Genomic DNA, 16,739 nt, shown 5'->3' on the forward strand with positions numbered 1-16,739 from the left:
TTTTTTCCAGAGTATGGGAAGTCTCTGAGACAGGAATCTATCCCTCCAGCATGTTCTGTTTATTGTGGTGACAAGGTTTAGGTCCCCAGGGCGTGTAGCTCGGAGGGATTGGGATTTCTTTACATGGAGCATGTCCAACAGCTCTGGGTTTGACATAGCTTTGTATGTTAGGCAGAGATCGCCTCTGAGTAGGCTATATGCGACAGAGTAAAGCTGGAGTTTTTTGAGACGGTCTGCATAGGGCATCTGTTTGAGGCCAGTAATCCTCTTTGTGAGGTATTTCTTTGGCCTTTCCAGTTGTAGATGTCTTGTGAGGTACATACCAAAAGAGGCATTGTACTCTATAATGGGTCTAATGAGTGATGAGTGGAGGGGAACAATGACCTCTTTTTTCCTGGATGAGAAACCTTTTGTGATGAGGTGTGCCATGTAGAAGGATTTCCTGACAACTGTGGTGATGTGATTATCAAAGGAGAGACTACTGTCCACCTGTGTCCCAAGGTCTCTTATCACATTTTTGGTGTTAAGTAGACTGCCGCCTATGGGGTATATATATATATATATATATATATATATATATATATATATATATATATATGGGTTCATGTCAGTACACCGACAAGTCGGGATATCGACATTCACTCCACCGACACATGAAATAATCGAAACCGCAAACACGGACATTTAACAGGTAAGAGTTTTAATTTCGCTAATCATGCCTACCATGTTTTAGTAAGTGTGGCAGTGTTATGCATGTGTGGTAGGCATGATTAGCGAAATGTAAACCTCTTACCTGTTAAATGTCCGTGTTTGCGGTTTCGATTATTTCATGTGTCGGTGGAGTGAATGTCGATATCCCGACTTGTCGGTGTACTGACATGAACCCATATATATATATATATATATATATATATATATATATATATATATATATATATATATATATTGCATTCGCACATTGGATCCACATTCTGAACCTCTCACTGCAAAACATCTGACTAAAGGCACTGTTAATGGGGGTGAAGGGGCCTAAAATAGGAATCTCTTGTAATTATTGCCATTATCCCTTCTTCCACAGCTGAACTGATCTGCCTTGCAAAACAATAACCAGCACTTGCAAGTCTTGAACCCAGGACCTTGCACAACATAGCCACAACAAGTTAACACTGAGACATCTTAGCTGTAAAATGTCAGGATGATTTCTCTAACATAACATGCAGAACAGTCAGTCTACCACAGGGAATGTACATTGTGGAAGCAGTAAACATTCCAATGATACATACACACACACACACACACACACACACACACACATATATATATATATATATATATATATATATATATATATATATATATACATACACATATAAATATATAACTACTTATAGATATGTATAAAAAGAGTATATATAGAAGGCACACAGCATATCAAACAGCCATTATTCCAACAGGTGCCAACATTTCAAATGGCCAGTGTTTGATTCTTTCCCACAAATGAGACTTATTGCATGAAGCATATACCCACACACAATGCAAAGGACATGGCACCACACAAGTTTGCATACATAGAAATGTTCATTTGTGTACTATTTCAGTTGTTTATGCCATTTCTTATAGCAGTAAGGTGTATGTGTTTTTACTGTCTAGGCTAAGGGCTTCAAGTAGTACAACAGTAAAAAACACAATTGCCTTGAACATAAGAACCAAGCAATACTTAATTACAGATGTATTTCAGCAGCCTCCAATTGCACTCTGTACTCAACCCCTAGGGGGGAAAGTATTAGTTGTCACAATGTAAATGTATCTGTTACATAACAATCGTTAACTTAAAATGTCACAATCACACTGGCAAACAGAACTTTGTGTAAGATTGTAAGCTGTAGCCCACCACTGTTCCCATGGTGAAACATATGGAAATGTGCAGCCATATACCTTAATGTTTCTTACTACTGATATCCCTCACATGTTGTAACAGCCTAGGTTAAAAACATTTAATACCCCACCCCCATAAAATGTCTTACAAGGGAATATAACAGTGTTCTCCATATACTGACCTCCAGACTGTACAAGGTCACACACATTTTGTCCAGCTGTAGCCCTCATATATATGGACAACCCCACAATTTGTGTGGGAGTCCACAACATCACTGGAATGATAGCAGGAATGCCAGCACTAAAAATGATAGGCCATTAACTAACAACCTCTTACTGCATGACATCTGGACAAAGCCTGGTACATAGGTGGAGGACAGAGGATGAAACACAGGGTCATATTTGAAATATTGCTGTTATACACTGTGAAAGTTGCTGGTGTTACTGGATTGGTTGCAACATACCCTTACTCAGGAATATGAAGTCAGAAACACAAATGGATGTTGCCATGTACTGATAGCAATCAACAAAGAGAATGCCACTGATATGTTAGAGACAAGACCTGTGTGGTGAACAGACAAAACATAACAGCCAATCCTCTGGCCATCATGTGGATAGGCCCACAGTTGAGAACTATGCAGACAGACTGCATCTAGCTTGTACACACAAACCCTGTAAAACTAGTAGTATTCAATGCAAATAACAGCAATACTCACACATTGTCCCTAGGTCTGGAACCTTATACAAACATGTAGTTGGCCTGTGTCCATAAATCCTGTTGTAAGAGGTATTGCTACCTGCTGTCTGTAACACTGCTGCCCAAACACAGGAAGAATATCTTCCATAGAGGAATGGTAAAGGGACAATGCCCACATGATGTAGTTATTTATAGTAGTGGGTTGCTATGACATTGGCTACTGGAAGTACTACACAGCTGGCTGCATGCAATTAGCAAGTAGGGAACACCAATTGGTGCAGAGCCCATCACCTAATCATGGGCATCACCTACAAAAGCCATGCTGCAACCTATTCAATCAGCTTGAGCCCTGTAGTAGAGAGAGAGAGAGAGGGGGAGAAAGAGAGATAGAGAGAGAGAGAGAGAAAAATAATACTAACAAACAAACATACTACAAAAAAAAAACAAGGAAAACATCCAGTGAAACATATCAGCATGTAATTGAATGTAGTTCTTGGTCTGTAATAATGGGATAGATGATGTTGAAAGATTTATATATATAGCATCACAGTGGGAATGCTCTTGTTCCCACCCCACATAACTAACTCTACTCTACTCCTGTAGCTATGATATTTGTACTCTAATCAGTATTAATGTTTACATTTATTCTATTACTTGTAGGTTTCTTCTTATTGTATTAACTGTTATGACTGCTTTTCTAAATGTGATTAGTTCTACTTTTTCTGTTTACATAATATTAATAACTCTCTGTACTAAGATTGTTACTGTTAAATGTTGAAAATACCTTCTGTTGGAGCTTTTCTCCCCAGGACTCCATTGAAAACGGGTTCTTTATGGCCCAATGGACTATCCTGGTAAGCCAACGGCAATAAATAAATAAATAAATGTACCATCAAGACTTGCTGTAATGATATCCTGCTGAACAACTGCTATGGACACAGCATCTGGCCCTGTGGGCAGTGGGCCATACCTATCAACTGTGCAGATCTGCACGGAGTGTCAAGATTTAAGCCATCATAGCATTTGTTCTGTTCCTCCAAACATGTACATTAGTGTGGCAAATAGCTAAAGGAGGAAGTAATGAAGTCATGATAGACACGTGTTTCAGACCCCACCACCTTCAGAACAGCCATGGTAATGTGAAATGTATCATGCACAAACTTCATAGGTTTGTAATAGGCATATCTATAATCTAATCTGTCCCTATATATCCCCCTAATGTTAGGCTGTGTCCACATGTGGCGGTCTGTTTTGTGGCAAGGCAGAACAGTGCAGCTGTGGAGGAAGGAGGTTCAGAGTGTGGATCTGATGTCTGAATGCACTCCATATATATGTATATATATATATCTATATATCTATATATATATATATATATATATATATATATATATATATATATATATATATATATATATATATATATATGTGTGTGTGTGTGTGTGTGTGTGTGTGTGTACACACACACACACACACACACACACACACACACACACACACACACACACACACACAAAGCATATATATATATATATATATATATATATATATATTAATACATTTTCCCTACTGTTGAATGACTATGCTGCATGACATGTTTGAGAAAACATCACATATATCTGCAGCTCAGATGGCTTAGTGGTAAATTGCTTTGGCTATGGTGTGCAGGGTCCTGGGTTAGACAATTGCAAGGGCTGATAATTTATTTGCTGACCAGAACAAGGGCTGTTGGATACAGAGTGATTAAGGCACATATAAGCAGTTGTAAGCGGGTGCGAAATGGACAGTTATGTATGGTGTGAAATTCTTGTTGGGAACAGATTGCCCTTTTTTGTTAAGGTGAGAGTGGGATGTTGGGGAAGGATAGTAGGTATATTTGGGGAGGTAGGTTGGGTCAGAAGACAGACAAGACAGCATACAGTGGCGGTACATGACACATGTGGTGGGTAAACACCTTGGATGGGGAGGGGTGTTTGGAAATTGAAAGCCCATGAGCCCCCAAATGGAAACAGTGAGACTGAGGTCCCCACCCATGGACAGTCACCACTGCACCTTCACGGCCCTGAAGGTGGCTGTGTTGGGGGCTGAGCAGGAGAGGCAGGCTGACCCTCTAATTGTGCCACAAGGGCCTCAAGCTGGTGTAGCAGATCCCCCAATTCTCTGCAGAGCTCCCTATGCAGTAGACCCTGGACCTGATGTCAAGTGACAGGATCCTGTCTGTGTCCACTCCCAGGGGGGGATGAGCACCATCCCCTGAGGTGGTTCCACCTGTAGATAGTGCCGGACCAGCAGATGAGGAGGTCCTGGGGTGGGTCCCAGTTGTGCTGTGGCCTGGTCCCATGGCCAGATGAGCTGAAAGAGGTGGTTCTGCTGGGAACAGCCTTCCCAAACATGCTATTGTGTTGCAGTTTTAGAACATATGTGGGTAGTAATAGTCAACACAATCTAGTATTAGTTATAACACCATGCATAGATATTCCCATTAACCCAAAACACCAGATTTGGAACAGCTGCATAGCAAACAGAACACATGCAGATATGGAACCACAGTGGTCATTAAAATTGCATGCAGGTTACACAGATAGCAACAGGCCACCAAAGATAGTGTTTCAACATGGAAAATGAATAGAAACACATTTCAATATTTTGATAAAACCAAAAGGAGCAACTAGGCTGATGCAGAGTCACAAGTATAAATGAAAGGCAAAATCCTCAGGTTAAAATCCAAATGAAAGGCAAAATCCTCAGGTTAAAATCCAACTTTAATTCACTGCAGGTCAGATAAGCGCTTTCACTCATTCATTTGAGCTTCATCAGATCATGTAACAAAGACCTTAAAGTACATAGGCTACATTTATACAGTTAAAACATCTCCTATTGGCCTACCAAAAGCTGCTTCTTGTTTACATATTCATGAGTTAATCTGAGCTTAAAAATATATGCACATATAAACATGCTGAGATGTATAAAATCACAAAGTAAATATAAAAAAACATATAAAAACTCTCCATGAACACTCAAGATGCTCTAATAAATATATATATATAGATATATATGTCAAAAGAAATGTATTTCAAGGGGTAAAAACATATATGTTCCATCATTTATTATAAAATCTACAAACATTCCTCCGTTTGTTTAACATAGGTTTAACGGAGGCTCTCTCATTGAGACCTAAACCCCTATCTGCTCTCAATCTAACTATCCACATACTCTCCTTGCTTTCAGTATGGTTCCTGATGTCACCTCCTCGTATACTGGGTTTAATATTCTCAAGAGCTCTAAATAAAAAATGATGTTCAGGACCTGCTTGAGCTACGTGCTTAGCTTGGGCATTGTGAGGTGAAGCCTTCCTAATGTGGTAAAGATGTTCTCTTATCCTGTCTTTAAAACGACGATTGGTTTTGCCAACATAAAATGCATTACATATTTGGCACACTGCTAAATAAACTATATGAGTAGTATCACAGGTAGCTACAGCACGTATGCTGAAGTTAGTGTGCATGTCAGGGTGTTCAATAAATGGACTGGGGTCAAGAGAATTACAATAATTACAGCGTCCACATGGTTTTGTGTGTTCAAGAGGCATTGACCATTCATCCCTTTTTGAATAGCATAGCATTCTCCTTAAATTTAATTTGTTCCTATATAAAAAAGAGGGTTTAGTCCCCACAAGTTTACCGATGCTGTCATCAGTACAGTGAATAGGCCAGTGTTTCGTAATAATATTCTTGATTGCTGGACAATCAGTACTATATGGTAAAGAAACTCATTAATAACATTAAGAAACAACAGAAGAGAATTTTTTCTTGTTTCCCAAGTACTGTAATAGAACCACTATTTGAAAGCCTGTTGGATGGAATATCAGCCTTAGAGCGGAAACTTCTCCAACAGAAGAGAAGCAAGATAATTAGAGATCACAGAGATTTTAATTTAGGACAAGTCTTCGTTTGGCCTAAACATGGACATTATAGTGCTACCATTAAACCTAATGACTATACTAGTGTTAGACAACTGAGTTCCGAACCTAGTACTGGTTCTGAAAATGTTAATGTTGTTAATAATGCTTGTGAAGCTGTGGATATTACTAACTGTGTACATAACAATGTATCGCCTAGTAATAGGGTACAAAATATAGCTAACATTAATAACACTACTACTTCCAATGATACTGATGATGTAATTACTATTTTACATAGTGAGAGTGGATCTAGCTCTATTAATACAAATACTAAAGAAGTTAGTCAGCCTATTACTGTGAATAATATTGCAGACAGAACTAACTTATATCCAGCAGTACATGTTGTGAAGGGACCGATCAATAAGAGGTTGTCAGTAGATGATGGCATAGTGAGATCTAAGTTACCTCACAAAGTACATACCACCATCACTACAGGAGTAGTAAGTGAGCTCCCTTTTCCCCTCCCAGTCCGAAAGGACAAGAATATAACAAGAGGACGCTCTATGAGCAGGGGGAGACAGAAACACAAATTATCAGAAGAGTATGTACCACATCAGACAATAAAGAAGATGTGGAAGAACAAAGTAAATTAGATACAGCTGAAATTTTGATACCAGCAGATTCTATGATACATAACATCTCAGGATATTTGTTGACTGAATGTGATGAGAAATTATTATGTAAAGGCCTAAACTTTATACCAAGTGCACACAGTAACTTTACGGATACTGTAGTAGACATGAGACTTTTCTGTCGAAACCTTATGCTTAAACTGCTATTTCATGATAAAACTGATAGTGAATTGACAGACAATAACGTTACTAGACCACCAAAGTTTAAGAAGCTTAGCAACTTTGTCCCACCTAATCATCCGTTAGTTGAGGCATATTTGAAACTAACTGAGGATGATTTATATGAATATTTTTCTCTAAAGAAATATAGGAAGAATGGTAATTTGACTAGAGGGGAGCAGACTAGCTTACTTAAACTCCAGTCATTACAGTCCATAACAATTAAACCAGCTGATAAAGGTGGTCGGATAGTAGTTATGGACACTAGCAAATATCATGATGCTATGATTAAACTCTAGGAAGATGATTTCTATTTACAAGTTAATGAACAAATAGTGCAAGCTACTATTAGTCACATAAACAATTTGTTATTAGATATGTTGAAAGGTGATATCTTGGATCAAGAATTGTTTGACTATCTCTTTGTTAAGAATCCACTTGTACCAACAATACATGGGTTACCTAAGATTCACAAAGACTCCATTGACCCACCAATGAGACCCATAGTGTCTGGTCAGGGTTGGATCACTGAAAACCTTTCTGTCTATGTTGAGAAACATTTGCGACCTATATTAAATAAGAACAAAGTTGTACTGAAAGATTCCAAACAGTTTTTAACAGATTTGTATGACTGTTTAGGTGGCATTTGTGACGTTGATAACTTGATTTTTGTAACGTTTGACATCAAGTCCTTGTTTACTGTGTTACCAAATAACATAGGCCTGATCTATATCACTGAGTATCTACTCTTACATAGCGAATATACATCAGTTAAAGTAGACCTCATTGTACATTTCCTTGAACTTATTTTGAATAACAATCTTTTCACCTATGACAACAAGTTTTACCAACAGCGAGGTGGCGTAACCATGGGCACACCTTGTGCCAACAGCTACTAAACATGTTTTCGCATTTTGGGAATTTGAGAGTCTCTTTAATTTAGAAATGTTCAAACAACATGTAACTTTTTATAGACGTTTAAGTGGATGATGTTTTGTTTTATGGAGAGGCAGTGTTGATGATTTGTTTGTGTTCCATACTACATTGAACAACCTCACTGGCTATTTAACCTTCAGTATGAATCACTCTAGAGAGAAGATAGAATTTCTTGACTTGTATATAGAAAAGTTAGCATGTGGTTTGATTAATACAGGTGTCTATAGGAAACCCTGCTATTTTAATACTCTATTACAGCGTGATAGTATGCACCCACAGCATATTTTTAAGAATATCATTAGAGGCCAGGGGATGAGAACCTCTAGGCTAAATGCCACAGAAGAAGGCTTCCTAAATGAAGTGAGTGACCTCAAGATAAGGCTAGAAGAATGGGGCTATAGCTCACAAGAGATTGAGTCCAACCTGGGAGATGTCAATAAACTTAGACTGAACAGAGCAGCCCCTTATTTTGGACCAGTTATTACTGGTGGATCCATTACAATAGACAATGGTAGAGATGATAGGTCAACTCATGTAAGGGTTTCTTTACCATATAGTACTGATTGTCCAGCAATCAAGAATATTATTACGAAACACTGGCCTATTCTCTGTACTGATGACACCATCGGTAAACTTGTGGGGACTAAACCCTCTTTTTTATATAGGAACAAATTAAATTTAAGGAGAATGCTATGCTATTCAAAAAGGGATGAATGGTCAATGCCTCTTGAACACACAAAACCATGTGGACGCTGTAATTATTGTAATTCTCTTGACCCCAGTCCATTTTTTGAACACCCTGACATGCACACTAACTTCAGCATACGTGCTGTAGCTACCTGTGATACTACTCATATAGTTTATTTAGCAGTGTGCCAAATATGTAATGCATTTTATGTTGGCAAAACCAATCGTCGTTTTAAAGACAGGATAAGAGAACATCTTTACCACATTAGGAAGGCTTCACCTCACAATGCCCTAGCTAAGCACGTAGCTCAAGCAGGTCCTGAACATCATTTTTTATTTAGAGCTCTTGAGAATATTAAACCCAGTATACGAGGCGATAACATCAGGAACCATACTGAGAGCAAGGAGAGTATGTGGATAGTTAGATTGAGAGCAGATAGGGGTTTAGGTCTCAATGAGAGAGCCTCCATTAAACCTATGTTAAACAAACGGAGGAATGTTTGTAGATTTTATAATAAATGATGGAACATATATGTTTTTACCCCTTGAAATACATTTCTTTTGACATATATATCTATATATACATATTTATTAGAGCATCTTGAGTGTTCATGGAGAGTTTTTATATGTTTTTTATATTTACTTTGTCATTTTATACATCTCAGCATGTTTATATGTGCATATATTTTTAAGCTCAGATTAACTCATGAATATGTAAACAAGAAGCAGCTTTTGGTAGGCCAATAGGAGATGTTTTAACTGTATAAATGTAGCCTATGTACTTGAAGGTCTTTGTTACATGATCTGATGAAGCTCAAATGAATGAGTGAAAGCGCTTATCTGACCTGCAGTGAATTAAAGTTGGATTTTAACCTGAGAATTTTGCCTTTCATTTGGATTTTAACCTGAGGGTTTTGCCTTTCATTTATACTTGTGACTCTGCATCAGCCTAGTTGCTCCTTTTGGTTTTATCAATATCATTTAAGTTTTTCTGGAGCACTGGGCGTTTATCCTGTTTGCCAGCGAGTGGTTTGTTCCTGTTTTATTAACTACATTTCAATATTTGTTGCAGAATAGGATATATGTCTCAACAGTAGGTTTGGTGTAAACATACCCATTGATTTGTGTGTTCAGATTATTGTTGCAGATATGTTGGGGGGAGAGATGTCAATTAACAACTATTATATCCTTGCAGTATGAGGTCCTCAGATTTTTTTTCCTGTTTATATCTTCCAGCTACCATGTCCTAAGGAGCATCTTCCTGCCTATACTCCACAGGAGAATCATATCACAATAAATTTCCTTGTGCATCACCACAGAACCCTCTTTGGGCATACAGCCAATGATCTGCAGGAGAGGACTGCACTGTGAAACGAGCTTGTCCACAAGGTAAATAATGTGGTTTGCATGACCGCAGTTATGAGCAGGTGTGACATCGTTGCACTGATCTCATCTGCCACACCTGTCAGCGTGCTGCTGCAGTTAGGAGGGACCAGCTAGCCACAGGTGGGGGTCATGCTATCCAGCCTCCACTGACACATGCTGAGGAGCTCCTCACCATTCTTGGGGCACCCACCTGACAACCAAGCCAGGAACCTGATGATAGCATTGTGGGGGTGGATGCTACCTACACAATGGATGAGGAACATGCAGGTAAGGCCCCAGGGCACATTAGTAGACCACTGTTGCTTATCCATCTTAATCTGTAAAGTATCTTCATGTATATGTCAGAAAACATAGTCTGTTGCTGCAGTGTAGTAATGAACAGATGTGCATATTCTCTAGTATTGTGGGTTTGTACTGTTGATGTACTGAAATGCTGCTCCCACCCTGTACCAATGCCACATGTGTGGCTACGGACATTACATCTGTCTCGCAACTATGTAGGCCCTTTGGTATACCTCTGGGGCAGCAGCCTGTAGCTGGTGAGTATAGTGTTGTTTTATTCAGGTTTGCCAATGCACCGGCCATATTATGGCCATGGTATTTGCCATGCACACATTTAACACACCTACCCATAATGCATGGTGTACATGTTCACTTATTGTTGCTGTTAACTGCACTGCATCACAGTGGTCACTATGGTGGCATATCTGAAGGGTATGTAGGAGTCCTGCAGTATACCTAACAACCTGTCAGTGCAAGATGTGTGGACAGAGATGAACATAATGGTGGGACAAATGGCCTACAGTAGGAACATGTCTGAAACATAACCCTTATACAGTGATTACAACAGTGTATACACCACTATTACAATGGCAACTATAACAGATCTACACAACGGCATATCACAATACCACATTCCACACCTTTTACACCCTGTAATGTGATCCTAACATGAGCAAAGAATGTGTAATATGGAATCCTATGTTAGGACAACAAATATGGGGAATACATACCATAACAAACAATGGAAGCATATGTGTGCACACACTCCAAATAACATATTGTGGAAGCAACCTTTGAAGTACTGGCAGCATTCACTCTTCTTGAGTATGCACCTTCCATCAAGTACAAGGCCTCAATGTCACACCAAGTAATGGTCTGCTCTCCAAGAAGTATGTCCATGACATTTGCCCACTCACCTGCAACACAGGCAGCCGTGGCTTGCACGCATCCTACAAACCATGGAATGGATCCCATATCCAAAAGGTAGCACTCAGGAGTGGGAGATATAGCCTTACCTCACCATTGCATATACCATGGCAAACAGTGCAGTCATGTATGTGACTATGATGTATGGGACAACATTAATGTAGTAAATAAACAGATGCCCATCCAACACAGATGACAACACATGTTGAAAACTGGTTATGGAGGCTGCCCAGAAACATGCAGCAACACTGAGGGACTTGCAGGAATGTCTATTGAGTACTGCCTGTGCAGTACCTGTGTCGACAATCGCCTGGACTCTACATAAGTGTGGCCTATGGGTTAGGGTAATCAGATGGAAAAGTTGTTCCACAGGAAATATCATCCAGGGCTTTCTAGAGGTAGCATATGCATAACATCAAGTCTCCCAAAGGCATGTATTGCAATGTGTAATGGTGTACTGAGACCAAGGCTGAAACCTATAGACAGTATTAATAAAGATACATGTGGTGCACAAGCAACACCTCACTCCACCTCAAGCCCACCATCCCCATCTGTACCTTGCGGGTGCCAGTGTACAACTTTAGGTCTGCTGTTCATTAGCAGGAACTACGTTGGTAGGCTTGGTGTTCTGAATTTGGAGCACTGCAAAATGACACTCATGTGTGGCCCATAGCTGTCAAGCATCTGCAATAAATCTGAGGATGGGGAGGGGTGTCATCCTGAAAAACAACAGTGAACTGAAGCATACATTCAAAGCTCGCAAAGAATGGCTGTATCTGAACACAGTCAAGGTCATGAATTTTGCCAGACATAACCCTGACTCCACAGCAATAGTGAATGCACTGTGTGACCTCCAAGGGCTGTGCACATGAGCTGACCTTGCAATCCGGCAGTGTTGGGGGACATTTGCAGGGCTGAGTGACCAAATAATGGCAAGTGAAGATGGGCCAGGCTAGTGTACCCCTTCCGGGAATAGTGACTGCTGTAGTTCACTTAACAGGTGCTGCAAAAAACCATCATGTTAAGGGTATGCACACTTATGTAACCCAAATATTGTATGCATCTCAATCAGCATCTGCACAACTAACACATTTGTTTGATACTGCATTTGATTGCACAGGTCATATCTCTCATATCAGGTGTGTGTAATGTTAACATATGCAGTATTGTGGCCTCACTGCATATCAGGGAAGAGGCTGGCATGTCAATAAGGGTGTGTACACTTCTCGTAGCCACAGTAAGCTTTGAAGGTTGTCAGTGTAAATTTTATTGCTCATGCATGCACTGCTTATGATGATGAGATCTGCAAATCAGAAGTCAGGCATTCACTATTGACATCTGTCCTATATCATCCCAGGTATGTGTCAGACAAACACACAGGGGCTGTGAGCAACAGAGCAAACATAACTGCCACACATATACACATTCAGCAGTGGTGTGTACACTCGTGAGGTATGGTGCACAGTACATGCCAGGGTGCTGAACAGGAACACAGCAATACTGTGTACATGGGTGAAGTGTATTCCAGGGGAAATGGACATCACCTACTAACACAACTCATGCATCACAGAGATGTATAATGTTGATAACAAGGCTTGAGTATAACTGCAGTGCATGCTGTTGAGTACCATATGTCATGCATGTTGACTGTTGGGTAATGAGACGTCTGTGTAATATCTTTATGCCACCTTACCTGTAAATGTGTGTGTGTGTATGTGTGTGTGTGTGTGTGTGTGTGTGTGTGTGTGTGTGTGTGTGTGTGTGTGTGTGTGTGTGTGTAGAGGTAAGCAATGATGTACAGGTCTTAAATTATGTTTTTTGTTTTACCCTCACAGGTTGCGAGGTGGGTCAGGGTCCACCCTGCAGGCAAACTGATGTTAGTGTCCATACAGACTCTGACAATGATGATAGGTATGGTGAGGCACAGGCAGGGTTGTCAGGGGCTGAAGCTGTGCCATCGGTTGACATCCCACTTTTATCCACCCCATCCCCTCACACAGTCACAATGCCTATATGTAATTCATCACCAGTGGCCATAGATGAGGGACAATTGGCAGGTGGTGGCATGGGACAGGACAGTGTGGTGACTATGACAAGTGTGTCTGTACAGACCAGCCATAGCCGGATGACCAGCGAGGTACCACACAGGCAGATGTACAGCGGTGCTTGTAAGAGGGCTGCTGGCCATCATGCCCCTGGCAGAAGTGCCACAGCAAGTGTCACCAGACGCATGTTTTGGGCCATCATGGAGGCACATATGGAATGTCATACCAGACAGAGTCTGAGGCTCCAGAGGGCTACTCATGTTGCTGTACTTGACAACATCCATGATATTGCAGGTGCCCACTGTTATTTTGCAGAGGTCCTGGATAGATGGTTGAATGAGATGGTGGGAATCCTCGACCATGCAATGTCTGTGTTAGAGCATATGGTGGGAGTAGGAAGACAGTCACATGGATGTAGGTCAGCAACACCAACAGGTGGAGGTCTACATGGACATGCAACAAGTCACAGCCGCTCCCATAGTGGCAGTACCAGCACCAGCACTGCAAGGGGGGGGGTACTGTCCACACTGGAACACTGCAGGCCATGTGCACATGGTCCTGGCCGGTCCCAACAAGGACCTGGATTCAGCGGACATTAGTCATCATCAGGGGAGAGTACCATATCTGGGCTTGTACCTGGTACTGCCTGTGGAACTCCTGGCAGGCACAGATCCCATGTCCATGACCGGACAAGGTGAACTGCACACCCTGCCATGTACAGTTTGCAGCTGTCCAACAAACCCCTGTATAGGGCAGCCACATGGAAGAACTGTGTGCATACAAACACACACATATCACCAACACAGCTAGGGCACCTCCATGCCTACACACATAACATCTGCACAGCCCAATTGATAACGAAACCCCCTAACACACACACATGATGTCAACCAAACAGCTCAGCCTAGGTCTCTGACAAACCCACAACACACCCTGTGCATATGATGATACCTGTGCCACATCCCTGTCATCCATACCATTGATGCAGGGATGGGCTAATATGGTTCTGATGCAGAGGGTGAATGTACTAAGGTTTAGCAATGTAATGCTGTGTAACATGTTTTCAGCTGGAAAGTTTAATGCTTACATGTCAGAATGTGTAACTGTCCAGCCATGATGCATTATAGCTGTTATTAATACTGACTGGTTGTGATCTCCACAATATATTCAATTTGTGTTGTAGGTGTCTATGTGTCAGCAGGATGTTGGTCTGCTGTTGTTTCCTACAAGGAGTATGGCACTGTGGTGACACACACTGACTGTGTCATATCCTGGGTACAGCTGAACACAAGTAACAGGTCTGTATAACAGTTACTGCATGTGCCACATGGCTGATAGGTCTGAGGGGTGTATACAGGTGAGTGCATGGTGGCTGTCAGCAGCCCTTCTGCAGTGGACAATGGTAAGTGTACTGGGTGGCACACATCAAATGTTTGTGAATAACACACACACACACACTTTGGTGTTGATGCAATACACAGAAAATACTGTACACATGGATGTACTTAATTTTACAGTGAACCCATTTTAACCTATGTACTTCAACCAAGACAAAATAGGCAAAACATCACATCAGTAAATAATCAGTCTGTCAGTTTAATGTCATTGACGATGGTACTGGCAGGGTATATGTCCTCTTCCCCAATGTAGTGCTATCCTGGAGTTTGTAAACATAGGTGTGCTGGTGTGGGTGGCACAGGCCTCCACCTTGGAGGGTGTGGGGTGGCGAAGAACCACACATAGTGTGATTGACAACAACTTAATCTGTTAGCATAAACTGTACAGTACTACAGCAGTCTAAGTGGGGGGATACACACAACAACCATATAGCCAAACTGGAAGCTAAGCTCTCTCAACTCAGCACTGGCGAAACCTGTCAGGAGGAGAAGGAAACCACACTCACTACAATTCCAGTCTCACATAGACCTACCACAACAGCAAACCAAACACATAAATACACAAAAACATACTCGGAGGCTCTAAATAAAAATCTTCCTAAGCAGCAGATACCTCTAAAGCAGACACCCAAGCAATCGCTACCCCAAAACATAACACGTGCAAAACATAGCTCACAAAGCCAGTGTGCCGAACAGTCACAGCCCTTAAGGCTAAACAACACACCAGATACACTTATAATAGGTGACTCTATCGTCAGGCACACTGACGTCCCGCTCACCAGGCTGGAGAAGGTCACGGTGAGCTGCCTGTCGGGCGCTAGGATCCGCCACATAACACAAGCACTCAGGTCACGCCAAGGCAAGTAAAAATATGACTCAGTCATTGTCCATGCTGGTGTGAATGACCTGAGACGTACCTCCCTGGACTACATGAAAAGAGACATAGAGGAGCTCTCTGAGCATGTGGCCCAGGCCGGTATGACCCTGACCTTGAGTAGCATCTTACCCTCACCAAGAATGATGCCACAATATGAAGACAAGATGATCAATTTCAACAATTGGCTTAAGTATTGGTGTCATTCAAAGTGGATCCAATGCCTGTCAGCCTGGGATGACATGCTCGACAAGCCACGATGCTTCGCTAGGGACAGCTTGCACCTGTCACCCCTGGGCTTTCGGATATTGGCAAAGGCTCTTGCTACCCCCATAGTGCCTTTTTTAGGCAAGGCTCAAAAGACAAACCCACCTCCATAGGTATCACAAGAGATAAAAAACTAAAAGTAATGCTACTCAACGCCAGAAGTCTAAACCTCAAGATGCATGCACTCGAAACTCTCCTTAGCATGGAGAACATCGATATCTGTGCAGTAACAGAAACCTGGTTCAAGGCTCCCGAGAGCACCCCAGCACTACCAGGTTATACCTCATACCATGCTTTTTGGCCCCAAAACTTGGACCGAACCAGAAAAGGAGGGGGAGTATCAATATTCGTCAAAGATACCCACACCTCCAGGGTGGTGGCACAGCACGAAGCATCAGAGACTATCCATGTGCAACTAACAGTGGGTAAAACTGCCTTCCAGTTTATAGCCTGCTACAGACCACCCTCCCAAACCCAGGAACCCCACTCGGCCTTCCTGAGAACACTGGAAAATATGAAGGTCTCTCCAAACACCATTATATTGGGCGACTTCAACTATCCAAACATAGACTGGGAGCATTACTCTAACTCCAACACCCTAGCTCAAAGGTTCCTAG

Source organism: Protopterus annectens, chromosome 4.part0 (assembly GCF_019279795.1).
Source record: "Protopterus annectens isolate FY-2018-M chromosome 4.part0, PAN1.0, whole genome shotgun sequence".
NCBI lineage: Eukaryota > Metazoa > Chordata > Ceratodontiformes > Protopteridae > Protopterus > Protopterus annectens.